General features: G+C 43.8%; 1 long non-coding RNA gene across 1 annotated transcript; it reads right to left on the reverse strand.

Moving 5' to 3' along the window:
* Positions 1-9,418: 9,418 nt before the first annotated feature.
* On the reverse strand, positions 9,419-14,828 carry LOC140399752 (uncharacterized). The gene is made up of 4 exons (XR_011937847.1): positions 14,764-14,828; positions 13,233-13,260; positions 13,000-13,052; positions 9,419-9,456 (listed from the first exon to the last, which is right to left on the reverse strand). It is a non-coding gene; the product is annotated as an uncharacterized lncRNA (long non-coding RNA).
* Between the last annotated feature and the right edge of the window lie 1,814 nt (positions 14,829-16,642).

Here is a 16,642-nt window from a genome sequence, read left to right on the forward strand (position 1 = left end):
GACGAGTTGCCTTCAAAAACTGTGCATTCCTCCAGTGTCTTAGTCAGCCCAAAGACAGCACTCAGTCGTAACAGATCAATCCATCAACAAGTTAAATATGGAGGCAGAAGTAAGGGTGCGCTCCATGAGATCAGTGAAAAACAAACAATACTGGTTGGTTGGATAAAGTCGTCTGCTAAGCCTAGATGTGAAAATGTTCAGAATGACAGCAATGTGCTGGATTTATGACTTAACCTGTATAAATATAGTCAGACATTGAAGTTTGCAGAGTGCCATATCGGATCCTTCTCTGGAATTGAACTCTCCCTACTGGCTGGAAGAATTCTGCAATCTAAACCGGTACCCACCTCTTCAATGATTAATTTGTGCAATTCGTCCACAACTATTTAATGTAGTCGGAAGGATACTCTTATTGAACCGTCGGACTGGCTCTGCACAAAGGGAGCGCCTAATTCATTTACCAAATATTCTTAGTGCTGCAAGCTTGCCTGAGGCCGGTCTGGGCAAGTATCATAAAAGTCTGTAGAGTAGAACTCACAACAGGAGGCAAATTGATAGATTGCAGAGCCATTTATATGGGCTAGACTTGCTGGAAATTGCGCAGGCGGCCGAGGCTCGGAGACAGATAGGAGTTGAAGTCGTGTTGACAATGTAAGGACTAGTTCTGAACAGGTCGGAGGCCAGACCTCCATTGGATAACCAAATGGGGCAGAATGGTGCTGTCGCGATGTAACATTGAAGCATAGCTGGTATTTAGGAATGGAAAGTGAGGTTATATAAACAAAGTTGAATTTAAAAATATTCATGTTAAAAAAGTCACCAGGACTGCAGAAAAGAGCAGAGAAGATACCTTCAGCAGGGAAGAAAGAAAGTACCAAAGAGCTTCAGGGTTTGACCCCGAGCTCGAAAACAGAACAAGAGACTGAGATTACAGTTAAACGTATTAACTGAAGTCAGGAGACAAAATTGCATTCACTGGGAAAGGCCTCATCAACGAGTTTGATTCAAGAATAAGCCAACCTTGAGCGAGAGGTTACAGGTGTATTCTGATAACATCCCGAAAGATGTTCAGGAAGGAAATATTGAGTTTTATAAGGTTCTAAATACATTCGGCTACAGGGATAGTGTGTTCGTGGCACAGTGCAATAAAAAGGATGAGGCGTTAATGGAACCGGTCAGTAATTTGAAAGAGAGACTGCCCCATTCGTTCAGCTCGATGGACAGGAAATACAAACCAGAATATGTTACACAAGGTGCACAATTAGACCAAAAATGGAACCCATGAGAGCTATCGTGGCTCTGTAGAACCCATGTTGCTCTTTTAAAATGAGCACAGCTATTGGAGAGGTCCCGAAACAGATTTAGTAAGGAGCGGTGTAAAACAGATCCCTTTATATGTTAGATCACTAGGGTCAAAGCAAGAGACGTGTACCCACAATGCCCAAGTTGATATCAAACATTATGTTGTGAAGGGGGGTGGTGATGTAAGAAATTAGAATGGGACAAAGAGTTAAAACGTTGAGAAAGTTGTGTTATGGTACATTGTTTGAACAAAGGTAGTGTAGGATTGTGTAACTGTAGGTCTGGACTGCGCCAGTCCAGGTTCTGCAGAACAATTAACCCTTTCAGGAGACGTGTTATTTTAAAAAAAAAATAACACCTCCACACAGCTTTTGCGTTTTCAATGCAGATTCTTAAAACATAAGATCGCAGGAAGGTTTTGAAAGACTAACGAACCAAAGGCAACATCAACCATAGCTGGATGGCACCTCATCAAATTGTTGAGAAGCAGAAATGAAGCATTTTACCACAAGAATAATGTGGACAGGCCGGCTGCTGTTTTTCTTACTGGCTTACAGCATAGAGGTTACAGGAACATCTACTGGACTGGATTTCAGAACAAAGACTTTGCCCAAATATTCTCTTAACAGGTGCTAGCCGGTGAGAACATGTTACAATTTAAGCACTGCAAGCTTATTATAATTTCCGCCGAGATAATTTCATAGTGCAGTACACACATATTGTACGCACAGCCCAGACTTGGAGACATGTATACATTTTCCTGGATCGGAGGCCAGGGACACTGTGGCGAGTGACTCACATCCTAAATCACCACAGATGTCCATGGTGTGATAGAATTCTCTCCACTTGCCTGTATTAGTGCTGCTCCACAAACAATCAAGAGGCTCGACTTCACGGATCACAATGTAATCCGTTTGATCGATAACCAATCGTCAAATGTCACTCTCTCCACCATCGCAGGGCAGTATCCTTTATCATCTAAATATTCATTTCAGGAGCTCTTGGAAGCTCATAGGAGAAAACCTCCCAAGATCTCTAACGCTCCCAATCCAGAACAGCAGGAGCAACGTACACATTAGATCAGACCACCTGAAGGTTCCCTGACAAGCCGCTCACCATCTTAACTTATAAATGTAATACCGTTCCTTTATTGTCTCTCGGTCACATTTCTGGGACTTCCTGACTGGGAGGGGATGGGCCTCATGCTTCACCTCTTCAGATTCCGTGCAATCTCATGTTAGAAATGCCGCATGCTCCATGAAGCAGTCTTGAAGATTTTCAGTCGAATGATAGCAGTGTTTCAGTGGTGAGATCACCAGGAGTGCTGGTGCACCGACACCACATGGACACAGTTCAGCACCATTTTATCAAGGGAAAGAAGGGACTGCCATGAATGAATAAAGTACAAACATAAAAACTGTACCTCGCCTTGTCAAGATATAAGGAACCTCTTTTAAATCCATATCTGAACATTGCGTCTCTTTAATTCCTGTCTGGCTGGCTGGTCCAGCATTGCAAAATTAGGGTTTAAACGGCTGGCTTTCGGTTTTGACATCCCCCCCCCCCCCCGCCCCCGTGCTTTATATGTTCGTTGAACTGGCCCAAAGTGATTCCCCTCCATGTTGTGTTCTGTGTGACAGGGTCACGTGAAGTACCTTTGATGGACTTGGCCGGGAGCCCCTTGGCGCTTTTGGAATTGCTGGTCTTGTTCGATTCTCAATTGATATTGCTGCAGTCCCTCAGAGCCTCTGAAAAAGAAGGCAGGATCCATTTTGGTTTTCATTCTCTGCTTTGACCTAGGAGGCAGCGCACAGTAAGCCTCGATTTTCGCTATCACCTCACTGCCTGTCAAGTTGTAATGCTTCCAGCCAGCCTGTGTAAGTGCCAGTGGAGGCTAAAGATCTCTTTCAGTTTAGGACTTGTGCCTGAACACCTTCTTCTTCCTGCACAACGTGGGAGCTGTTAGCAAGTAATCCATTTGATTATGATTAGGCAACTATGAGACCAGAGATCTGAATTCACTCTCACCTGTTGAATTCTTCCTGAGGTTACAGAACAGAGAGAGGGGCTGTTTTACAACCCATTCAAGACGTTCCTCTTCAGAACTTCAGTGTCACTCGGTGAGGGCTGGTTTTCCATCTGGTGGCCCTGACGTAGAATTGCACAGACTTGAGGGGAATCTTCTCTGTCAAGCCCAAGTCACAGAAAGTCAAGGCAACGTCCCAGGCGAAGCATTGTAACCTGGGCGTTCAAAGTGAAGCCAAATACTAGAACATGCAAACCAATCGAAGGTAAACAACACCTCGCATTCTGAGGTCACCAACTGCAAAAGCCGCTATGTCAGCAGCCAAGATTATCATATCTCGTCCTGTTGAATTCCCATTATTTACATCCTTCCGCTTCCCCACTGTGTGACTTTCTTGTGGAAGTGTAGGGTGGAAGGGGTGTGATGGGAGTAATTGGATCAGCGGACTGTTGCTCTATTATTACCAGGATATATTTATCTCTGCTAATGTTATGAATAAACTGTTTCTTTATGTTTTTTTCTGAGAAACCTGGTGCCTGTAAGTCATTGTTGCATTCTTGAATCAAATAACTCAGGAAAAAATACAGATTATTGGTGAATTCACGTACTTTGGGGCTCTGGAGCCTGTGGGGTTGTAAACTACCGCGCACTAGCCGACGGTGTCACATCGAAGGACCTTAGATCGTCCTTAGCACGTTGAAAACAATGCCTTGTCTTTCTGACACACGGTATGTCAATTTTCAAAGTGCAATTTCCGACATATTGTACAGTGATAATTTGCATTTCATCAATTTAACTGGTGAATAATTTTGGCTCGGACTCACTGTATTGTTCCCCTGAACTTCGTCCAAATAATGTTCTCTTCTGCCTTCACATGGGAGTGCAGAAAAGTTTCAATGCAGGAAGGATGACACATTGAAGCGTGTAATGTTCCTCAACATTCCCTATCATTCCTGAGTAGGTTCCACAATATGAGTGCTGCCTATTCAGTACCACTTATATACAAGTATGGAATAAACCCAGACGTGAGCCAACTAAATGCACTTATTGAGTACAAATCATTGAATGGAAGAAACGGTGCCCTAATGTATATGATTTCCACCATGGGCAGAGTGCAATTTGAACGAAAACCAACATTGTTTGAACCATGAACTGCTCACTATTTGAGCAGTTATTTAATTCTTTATTTGAATTGTAGAAGTGTGCATCAATACTGTATGAACCTTCTCAAAAATTCGCTGAACTCTATATCAATGGACAGTTCTATGACGTGGACAATTTATGATGTGCAGGTGACGTAGATTGGCCATGATATATTGCCCCACATCGTCCAAAGAAATGCAGATTAGGTGGACTGACGACGCTGAATTGACCCTAAGTGTCCAAAAGTGTTCAGGTTAGGTGGACTGACCCCGCTAAAGTGCCCCTTAGTGTCCAAAGATGTGCTGGTTAGGTGGAGTGGTCATCAGAAATTGTCACTTAGCATCCAAAGATGTGCAGGTTAGCTGGAGTTACCAGTCTAAATTGACCCTTTGTGTCCAAAGGTGTGCAGGTTAGGACGATTGGCCATGCTAAATGTTCTCTTCGTGTTCAAAGATCTTCTGGTTAAACTGATTGGCCGCGCCGAATTAACCCTTAGTGTGCAACGGTGTGCGGTTTACGTGGGGTTACGTGGATAGCTTGGTGGAATTGGCCTAGGTGTGGTGCTATTTTAGCTTGTCGGTGCAGTTTCGATAGGCCGGATTTCCCCCTTCCCATCTGCAACTTAGTGATTCTATGCTTCATGTTTAAATTACACAGGTTTCCAGCAAACCAAAACTCAGGGCGGCAAATGGGCCATGGAACAATTGCGTTCTCCATAATGAGATTATACAGTGAGCATGACGAACGGTTTTCCTTTGTAGAAGGAATCCAAAGTAGGAAAAAAACACACATTTCACTTTTAGTCAAACCATTTATCAGAGCACACGAGATACACATGCTCGCACAGGGAACAGGAGTAATCTTGAACGTTCTTTGGAAAGGTCTGTCTAAGATGGCTCACTGGAAGTTGCAATGCTGCTGCCAGTAAAGTTTATTTAGCTTTGGGCACCTCTACTCAGATTCTGCTCATTTTTAGCAATTACATTCCACGGCTCTATGGCATTCCATAAAAAAACCTACGTATACGATGTGTCAGGTTTTGGGCACATCAGTATGAATTCTGTCGCTACACGCATATGCTCCCATATGCAAAGTATGCGTTGTAAGCAATAAGAGATATCAACAAAAACTACAATATAGGTGAACAATAGACTCCAAGGCGTTCATCTTTAAAATTCTTAATCTTTACCAGCGAGCTTTTAAGCATAATTAGATATTGGACAGAAACGAAAATCTGATCATTGGAGTTGCACACCTGTGCTAACACCATGCTTCATTCGGTGCTCAAATTGGGAAATCAGCTTTTGGAAAATGAGTAAGGGTAATCTAAACACTTCTGTCAGCTTCACAATTCTGCAATAAGGGAGTTCATTCTGTCTGACACCATTTCGGTTATATATTTCGAAGTTGCATATGTCAAGCAGACGGTAATCAGAACGTTCTTTTCCTCCATTTGCAGATCAGAATGAAAGCCAGTCTCCACTAATGCGGATTCAGCACGTCCACCAACAAATTTGCACACCTGAACTCCTACTGGACGTTCTACACGATTTCAGAATATATAGTCTACAATGAGTAACATGGAAAAAGGAAAAGATTAGTGTACGAACATATCTATCCATCCATCTATCTACCTAACTATCTATCTTGAGATCTATTTTTAAAAATTAAATTACAGCGCAGTACAGACCCTTCGGCCCTCGATGTTGCGCCGACCTGTGAAACGACTCTAAGGCCCACCGACACTATTCCTTTTTCGTCCATATGTCTATCCAATGACCATTTCAATGCCCTTAGTGTTGGCGAGTCCACTACTGTTGCAGGCAGTGCATTCCACGCCCTTACTACTCTCTGAGTAAAGAACCTACCTCTGACATCTGTCACATATCTATCACCCCTCAATTTAAAGGTATGTCCCTCGTGCAAGACATCACCATCCGAGGAAAAAGGCTCTCACTGTCCACCCTATCCAATCCTCTGATCATCTTGTATGCCTCAATTCAGTCACCTGTTAACCTTCTTCTCTCTAACGAAAGCAGCCTCAAGTCCCTCAGCATTTCCTCATAAGATCTTCCCTCCATTCCAGGCAACATTCTGGTAAATCTCCTCTGCACCCTTTCCAATGCTGCCACATCCTTCCTATAATGCGTCGACCAGAATTGCATGCAGTACTCCAAATGCGGCCGCACCAGAGTTTTGTACAGCTGCAACATGACCTCATGGCTCCGAAATTCAATCCCTCTACCAATAAAAGCTAACACACCGTACGCCTTCTTAACAACCCTCTCAACCTGGGTTTCAACTTTCAGTGTTCTATGTACATGGACACCGAGATCTCTCTACTCATCCACACTGCCAAGAATCTTACCACTAGCCCAGTACTCTGTCTTCCTATTATTCCTTCCAAACGCATCACCTCACACTTTTCCGCATTAAACTTCATTTGCCACCTCTCAGCCCAGCGCTGCAACTTATCTATGTCCCTCTGTAACTTGTAACGTCCTTCCGCACTGTCCACAACTCCACGACCTTAGTGTAATCTGCAGCTTTACTCACCCATCCTTCTACGCCCTCCTCCTTGTCATTTATAAAAATGACAAACAGCAGTGGCCCCAAAACAGATCATTGTAGTACACCACTAGTAACTGGACTCCAGTCTGAACATTTCCCATCAACCACCAGCCACTGTCTTCTTCCAGCTAGCCAATTTCTGATCCAAACTGCTAAATCACACTAAATCCCATGCCTCCGTGTTTTCTGCAGTAGCCCACCATGGGGAACCTTTTCAAACGCTTTACTGAAATCCATATACACCACATCAACTGCTTTACCCTCATCCACCTGTTTCTCACCTTCTCAAATAACTCAATAAGGTTTGTGAGGCACGACCTACCCTTCACAAAACTATCTCTAATCAAATTGTTCCTTTCCAGATGATTAGGCATCCTATCTCTTATAAACCTGTCCAAGACTTTGCCCACAACAGAGGTTCACTGGTCTATTGTTACCGGGGTTGTCTCTACTCCCCTTATTGATCAAGTGGACAACATTTGCTATCCTTCAGTCTTGTGGCACTATTCCTTTGGACAAATATGACTTAAAGATCAAAGCCAAAGGCTCAGCAATCTCCTCCCTAGCTTCCCAGAGAATCCTAGGATAAATCCCATCCGGCCCAGGGGACTTATCTATTTTCACACTTTCCAGAATTGCTAACACCTACTCCTTATGAACCTCAAGCCCTTCTAATCTAGTAGCCTGAATCTCAGTATTCCCCTCGGCAACATTGTCTTTTTCCTGTGTGAATACTGACGAAAGATATTCATTTAGCACGTCTCCTATCTCCTCGGACTCCACGCACACCTTCCCACGACGGTCCTTGACTGGCCCTACTCTTACTCTACTCATTCTTTTATTCCTGACAAATCTACAGAAAGCTTTAGGGTTATCCTTGATCCTACCTGCCAAAGACTTCTCATGTCCCCTCCTGGCTCTTCTCAGCTCTATCTTTAAGTCCTTCCTATCTAACTTGTAACTCTCGAGCGCCCGAACTGAACCTTCATGTCTCATCTTTACATAAGCCTCCTTCTTCCTCTTGACAAGTGTTTCGACTGCTTTAGTAAACCATGGTTCCGTCGCTCGACCACTTCGTCCTTGCCTGACAGGTACATACTTATCAAGGACACGCAGTAGCTGTTCCTTCAACAAGCTCCACATTTCCATTGTATCCATCCCCTGCAGTTTTCCTCTCCATCCGATGCATCCTAAGTCTTGCCTCATCGCATCATAATTGCCTTACCCCAGAAATAACTCTTGCCCTGCGGTATATACCTAACCCTTTCCATCACTAAAGTAAACGTAATCGAATTCAATGGCAGCCATGAGCTGCTGTGCCCTCTGAAGGTAGCCAAATGTATTTCCAATAAAAACCTTCCCAGATCTAAAAATATCACTACTCACCATTCCCTGGCAATTACATAAAATCGAATTGTGGTCACTATCACCAAAGTGCTCACCTACCTCCAAATCTAACACCTGTCCTGGTTCATTACCCAGTACCAAATCCAATATGGCCTCGCCTCTCGTTGGTCTATCTACATGCTGTTTCAGGAAACCCTCCTGCACACATTGGACAAAAAGGAACCCATCTAAAGTACTCGAACTATAGCGTATCCAGTCAATATTTTGAAAGTTAAAGTCCCCCATAACAACTACCCTGTTGCTCTCGCTTATCCGGAATCATCATTGCAATCCTTTCCTCTACATCTCTGGAACTTTTCGGAGGCCGAAAGAAAACCCCTAACAGGGTGACCTATCCTTTCCTGTTTCTAACCTCAGCCCATACTACCTCAGTAGACGAGTCTTCATCAACCGTCCTTTCTGTCACCGTAATACTGTCCTTGACATACAATGCCACCTCTCCCCCTCTTTTACCACCTTCCCTGAGCTTACTGAAATATCTAAACCCCGGCACCTGCAACAACCATTCCTGTCCCTGCTCTATCCATGTCTCCGAAATGGCGACAACATCGAAGTCCCAGGTACCAACCAATGCCGCAAACTCTATCTATCTATCTATCTATCTATCTATCTATCTATCTATCTATCTATCTATCTATCTATCTATCTATCTATCTATCTATCTATCTATCTATCTATCTATCTATCTGTCTATCTATCTATCTATCTGTCTATCTATCTGTCTATCTGTCTGTCTGTCTGTCTGTCTGTCTGTCTGTCTGTTTGTCTGTCTGTCTGTCTGTCTGTCTATCTATCTATCTATCTATCTATCTATCTATATATATATATATATAGCTATCTATCTACCTATCTATGTATTTATCTATCTATCAATATATCTATTTATCTCTCTCTCTCTCTCTCTTTCTCTATCTATCTAACTTTCTATCTATCTATCTATCTATATCTCTCTTGGAAAATTATACGTACCATTACGTTTATTTGCGGAGGCTCATTTACATCTTCATCTGAAATAAAACACATGAATGGTCCATCATAAATGCCTGTTCCAGTATCGAAAGAGTGGATGGCAATCGAGACAGGTAGGGGCGCAGTGGTATTGTCACGGAAGTGGCAAGTTGGCAAAGCTCGTGGAGTGACCTGGGGACCCAGGTTTGACCCCCCCCCCCACCCCACCCCCCCAAAAAAAAAGTAGATGGTGACATTTGAATTCAAATTAAAAAAGTCTTGCCCACAATGTGGTGGATTCGTAAAGGACCTCTGAAACGCCATTCAATTCAAGGGCAATTGGAGAATGGGCAATAACTACTGGCACAGCCAGCTACACACACATTCTGTGACCAGAAAGTCAATGAACATTGCAGCTTTCGTCCAGAAGGGGAAAAAAACATTTCGGGAAGCAATTTGCCAAATTTTAAAATCACGTTGTAAAAATGATTTGAGTCATTTTGCCGGATTCTGAGAAATAAACTGTTTCGAGTCCTTTCATTTCCAACACCGTTCCAAGTTTTCAGGTGCAACAGAGGCATAGAATATAAAGATGCCTATCCCATGTGCGTTTGACGGCATCTATTGAATCCATAGAGAGATCACCACGCCCCACCCAGCCCCTCCATGGTTATTCGGGCAAAAACAATGGCATATTTGTGCCTTTAACATTCAGACCTGTTTTTGATATTCGGGGACTAGAACGGTACATGAGTGAAAAAACAGTAACATACTTGCCAAACATAAGCAGGAGGAGATTATTTGGCCCTTCGAGCCTGCCCTGCCATTCATTACGATCATGGTGGACCATCAGGTTCAGTATCCTGATCCCACCTTCCCGGCATATCTCTTGAGCCCTTCAGCCCCAAGATCTATATCTTACTCATTTTTGAATGTACACGACGTTTTGGCCACAACTAATTTCGGCGGTAGTGCATTCCACAGGTTCACCACTCTCCTCACCTCAGTCCTCAACGGTTTACTCCTTATCCAGAATCTATGAGCTCCTAGTTCTGGACTCCCCCACCATCAGGGACATGTTTTCGGAATCTGCCCTGTCTCATCCTGTTAGAATTTTATCAGTGTGCTGCAGATCACCTCTCACTCTTCCAAACTCCAATAAATGTAATGGTAACTAACTTAGTTTCACCTCATATGTCCCAGTATCGCAGGAATCATCCTGGTAAATCGACGCTGCACTCCCTCCATAGCAAGAACATCCTGCCTCAGAAAAGGAAACATATACTGCACACAATACTACAGATGTGGCCTCACCACATGCCATGCATAATTGTAGTAAAACATCCCTAGCCTATACTGAAGTCTTCTAGCTATGGCGGCCAAAATATCATTGGTCTTCTCTCCTGCCTGCTGCACCTGCGCGCCAACCTTTAGCGACTGATGCACTGGCACATCAGGTCTCGCTGAGTTCCCACCTCCCACGTTTATCAAGGTCCCACATGGCAGACGGGGATTAAAACTAATATCACATGCGATTCCGGGTGGACTGGCTCACTGAATACAGAAATGACTTGGTTATTGAAGACATGATGTGGAGATGCCGGCGTTGGACTGGGATGAGCACAGTAAGAGGTCTTACAACACCAGGTTAATGTCCAACAGGTTTGTTTCGATGTCACGATCTTTCGGAGCGCTGCCCCTTCCTCAGGTGAAGGGGCAGCGCTCCGAAAGCTAGTGACATCGAAACAAACCTGTTGGACTTTAACCTGGTGTGTTGTAAGACTTCTTACTTGGTTATTGAAGACAGAGAGTAGCAGCGGAAGGGTGTTTTGTTTTGAAAATGGGGATCTAGCTACTGGTTTTCCATAGGGATCAGTGCGGGAGCTCTGTTGTTTGTATACCATATAAATTCTGGAGGAAAATATGGGTGGTCTGATCAGTAAGTTTGTGGATGACATGATGATTGGCGGAGTTGTTGATCGTACTGAGGAGTGTCAGTGGATACAACAGGATATAGATAGATTGGAGACTTGGACACAGAAATGGCAGATGAAGTGTAATCCGGACAAATGCGAGGTGATGCAGTTTAGAGGATCAAATCTAGGTGTGCATTATACTGTAAATGGTAGAACCCTTAGGAACATTAACATCCAGAGGGATCTGGGCGTGCAGGTTCACAGTTCCCTAAATGTTGTAACACAGGTGCCCAATGTGATTAAGAGTAGATATGACATGCTTGCCTTCATCAGCTAGCGCATTGAGTACAGGAGTTGAGAAATCATGTTGCAGCTATATAAAACCTTGGTTAGGCCGCATTTTGAGTGGAGTGTGCAATTCTGATCGCCACACTAGCAGAAGGACGTGGAGGCTTTAGAGAGGGGGAAGAAGATATTTACGAGGATGTTGCCAGATATGGAGGACATTAGCTATGAGGAGAGGTTAAATAAACTCGTTTTATTCTCACTAGGACGACGGAGGTTGAGCGGCGACCTGATAGAGGTGTACACAATTATGAGGGACATCTACAGAGTGGATAATCAGAGGTTTTTTCCTTGGGTAGAGGGGACAATTACTGGGGGAGCATAGGTTTAATGTTCGAGGGGCAACGTTTAGAGGAGATGTACGAGGCAAGTGTTTTACACAGAGGGTAATCGGTGCCTGGAACTCGCTGCCAGAGGAGGTGGTGGAAGCAGGGACGATAGTGATGTTTAAGGGACATTTTGACAAACACATGAATTCGACGGGAATAGAGGGAGACGGACCCCAAAAATGCAGAATGTTTTAGTTTAGCCCGGCACCATGGTCGGCACAGGCTTGGAGTGCCGAAAGGCATGTTCCTGTGCTGTAAATTTATTTCTTCTTTGTTCTAAATCCTATGATGAGCGAACGCTATACATGTTAGCTCAACTCACCGTCCTGCTCTCCGCAATGTTCCAGTGAACCCCAGCTCAACTGGAGGAACAGCACCTCACCTTCCGATTAGGTAATCTACAGCCTTCCGGAATTAATAATCAATTCAAGAACATCAAGACTGTGAACTCTCTCCTCCACCGCCACCCATTTTTATTTCAATCAATTTATTTTCATTTGTTCCATTGATCTGTTCCCCATCCCGCGACCCCACTTGAGCTATTTGTTCCTCGTTGCCCTCAACACAGTGCTGACCTTTGTTCCTCCATTCACACATTCTGATCTCTTTTTGTTCCACTATCAGCATCCTTGTTTGCCATAATCACCACATTAATATTAATTTCGTCTTTCTGTGCAAGACATCTTAGACAATCTCCCCCTACTCCTGGCCCTCTCTTCAGCTCCACCGCTTCACGCCCCCCCCCCCCCCCACACACACACACACATACACACGCGCAGAACAGTATAAATCTGACCTATTTCCATTTCCCTCCAGCTTTGTAAAGGCGTCATGCAGACGGGAACATTTAACTTCCTTCGCTCTCCACAGATGCAATCAGAGATTCTGAGTTTGTCCAGTATTTTATGTTTTTCTGCCTTTAAAACATTTTTCGTCACAGGAATTCCCCAAAAACGTCTACAATAAATTCTTGATCATGAAAACTAGCGACTAGCATCGATTCTGCACTCACACGTGCCATCATCTTCTTGATACCTTCGAGTTCCACCTCCTTTGGCTGGAGCACTATAAAATATGGAAAATGGCAATATGTTATTTTGAATGAAGGCCAAACTAAATTTACTTTTTAAAATACACCAAGTTTCGGAACGATTCACCTGCATAACGCAGGTAATTATTGTGCAACTCGATATATTGAATAAATGTGCCATTATCAACATTCAATGCAGCAGATTATAGTCTCACCTCTCATTGAGTTGACTTTCTGTTCGCCCTGTTGTGAAAACAGATGGTGAAACATGTCAAAAAGGTCGTCGGTTTTCCTCGAAATTGTCCTCCCCATGCCTGAAGACGCAAGCTTCGTACTGGACATATGTTGTGTGTGAAACTCAGCCGAGCAAGCTAAGTAACAGTGAAACTGCGCATGTTTAAGTGAAGGAAGGACCTGCCGAGTCTAGTTGGGATTCAATTTGGCCCAATGTCATGTGGCGGCCTCCTTTGAATTTTGGGCAGCCATTTGACAGCTCGCAGAGCTTTGTTTTCCTATGTTTGAAACGGAAAGGAACTTGGCCTCTTTAATAAAAGGTGGCAAATTCGACAATACAAACTTAGAAAAAATAAAATACCTCTCGATCGTTTCAATTTGTATGTATAAATCAATGCACCCGGTTGGATTCTGACCTTGGGTTCCTATCTTTCTGGAGTTTGCACTTTTCCTCTGCTCCGCCGCGAGCTCCGAATACCACACACAGTCTCGGTGTATTGGCATTGCTGAATACAGTTAGTGTCAAAACATGTGGAAAGGTCCTGACAATATTGACCATTAACATCCTAAGAAGTACCGATGAGGTTGATTGACCATGTTAACTTGTCCCTTAGTGCCCGAGCATGTGCAGGTTCGGTGTATTGGTCATGATAAATTCTCCTTAGTGTCCAAATGTGTGCAGGTTAGGTGCATTGGCCATGCAAATCTACCGCATAGTGTTCAAATGTTAGATTGGTCTACGGGGATGGGGAGGGTAGTGGGATTGGGCGGCATGCTAATTTCGATGGGACGAAAGGCCTCCTTCAACAATGTATGCATTATATGGATCTCAGGAATTCTCCCATTTTATAAATACGTTTATCTCAAGGCTGATGGACATATCTATATTGTTTGCTGAGCTCGTATTTTGACTTTCCTTCAGAACGATCAGTTACTTTTGCGTGCCTCCTCACACATTGAACTATTTTGTCAATCGAAATTAACCTTCGGAAATTTTGCCACTGGGAAATACAACACTGAATTTCTGCGAAGGATGACCACAGGGACATGGAACAGGGATGCGTGTGCAGAACATTTAAGGAATCCTCCTCCATTGGCATCCATCAGGTTAGATGATGTGACCATGCAAAAATTGCCCCCTGGTGTCCAGTGATATGGTTAGATGGATTTGCCAAGCTATATTGTCCCTTTGTATCCAAAGCTATGCAGGTTAGGTGGATTCTGCATAATAAAAAAAAATGTCCCTTAGTGTCGAAAGATGTGCCGGTTAGGTGGGTTATATTTTTTTAAATGTTGCTCATTGTCCAAAGATGTGCTGATTAGGTGGATTGATCATGCTAGTTTGCCTCTTGCTGTTCAACGATGTGCAGGTTAAATGTGTCCCCTTAGTTTCCAAAGGTCTGTTGGTTAGGTTGATTGACCATGCTAAATTTGCGCCTTAGTGTCCAGAGCTATCCTCACTATAGCGATTCTATGGTTCAATATATAGAACTGTTTTGCAAATGTACTCACGACGCTTGATGATGACGCCAGCAATGAGCGCCGCAATCAGTAAAACGATGATGAAGACAGCACACACTGGGCCAATGGCCAACGACATGTTATTCTCTTCAACTAATAAGTGATAAAATGGGAAATCACTGTAAGAATTTTTCGGGGGCGGGGGAGGGAATGTCAACACTTCTGGCAGAGACCATTATGATAATGAATGCATCTTTCGATACCTCCGCCACGATAGAGTTTTTCGGTTCATGTATCATTATGTAAAACGCGATTGCAAGATGTCACGCTTGATAGGCAATTTCTTCTCCTGATTTCAATGGCAGCCATTAGCTACTGTGACCTCTGAAGGTGGCCAAATGTATTACCAATAAAAGCCTTCCCAGAGCTACAAATATCACTACTCACCATTCCCTGGCAATCACATAAACTCGTTTCTGAGTCAATTTTTGCAGTGTTATTATCAAATGTTTATCCTTCGTCATCAACTGATGGATTTTATTTCTAATTCAGTTCAATCAAATAATGGCAGGTTGATACAGATGTCTGAGGCATCTTCCCACCAAACATACCTTCGTATGGTTTGGCTGCCTAACCTTAAATCCAGGGGCTTGTGATAAACAAACATACACCACAGACTGATGTTCGATACAACTGTTTACAGCACATTTGTTGGAAAACCATACGAACTATTGGTACATCCTGCAAACTATCAACCAGAAACTCATTACCTTCTTAGAAACGTAGAAATGGTATGCGGCCATATATATATTGTCTCAATTGAACGGATTCGGAACACTGTGTGTGAAGGACGATCACTGCAAGCACGTCCTAGCTCAGTTCTGTTGTGGTCAGCGATAAAAAACAAGGGGCCAATCTAATACCAACTCAAGCCGCCCCCCCCCACCCCCACATACACACAAACATTTTTGCCAACTACATAGCCACATTTCTAATCCATCACACTTGATATCCTTTGCAACGGGATTGTTCATTTTGCAAACAGCTTTTCATTGGCCGCATTTAGAGACCCAGTTCAGGATTCTCTTAAATTTAACAAAGAACAAGAATAAAGAACAAGGAAAATAACAGCACACGAACAGGCCCTTCGGCCCTTCGATCATGCTGCCCGTCTGAACTAAATCTCCCTCCCGTTCCGGGGACCATATCACTCTATTCCCATCCTATACATGTATTTCTCGAGATGGCCTTTACTGTCACTATCGTTCCTGCTTCGACTACGTCCTCGGCCAGCGGGTTCCTGGCTTCCACCACTCTCAATGTAAAAAGCTTCCCTCGCACATCTCCTTAAACGTTGCCCCTCACACCTAATCCTATGCCCCCCCCCCCCAGGTATTGACTCTTCCACCCTGGGAAAAAATCTTCCGACTAATCACTCTTCCCATGCCCCTCAAAGTCTTGTCGACTTCTATCAGATCGCCCCTCAACCCCCGTCGTTGCAGTGAGAACGAAACAGATGTTTCCAACCTCTCCTCATACCTAATGCACTACATAACATGGAGCTTCATATTGCAGTTAGGATGTCAAATATAATGCCAACATTCATGTCGAGAGGGCTCGAATACAACAGCAGGAATGTACGGCTGAGGCTCTGTACGGGTGTGCCCATACCCTATTTGGAATATTATGAGCAGTTATGGGCTCGGAACCTGAAGAAGGACGTGTTGTCCTTGGTGAAGGTACAGAGGAGATTCACAAGAATGCGGAATGAAGGTCTTGTCATACGAAGAACGGCTGAGGATTTTGAGGCTTTACTCCACTGAATTTGGAAGGTTGTGGGGGTATCTCATTGAGACTTACAGCTTACTGAGAGGCCTGGATAGAGTGGACGTGTAGAGGATGTTTCCACTATTCGGAGCGACTAGAACCC

This window comes from Scyliorhinus torazame, chromosome 23 (assembly GCF_047496885.1).
Source record: "Scyliorhinus torazame isolate Kashiwa2021f chromosome 23, sScyTor2.1, whole genome shotgun sequence".
NCBI lineage: Eukaryota > Metazoa > Chordata > Chondrichthyes > Carcharhiniformes > Scyliorhinidae > Scyliorhinus > Scyliorhinus torazame.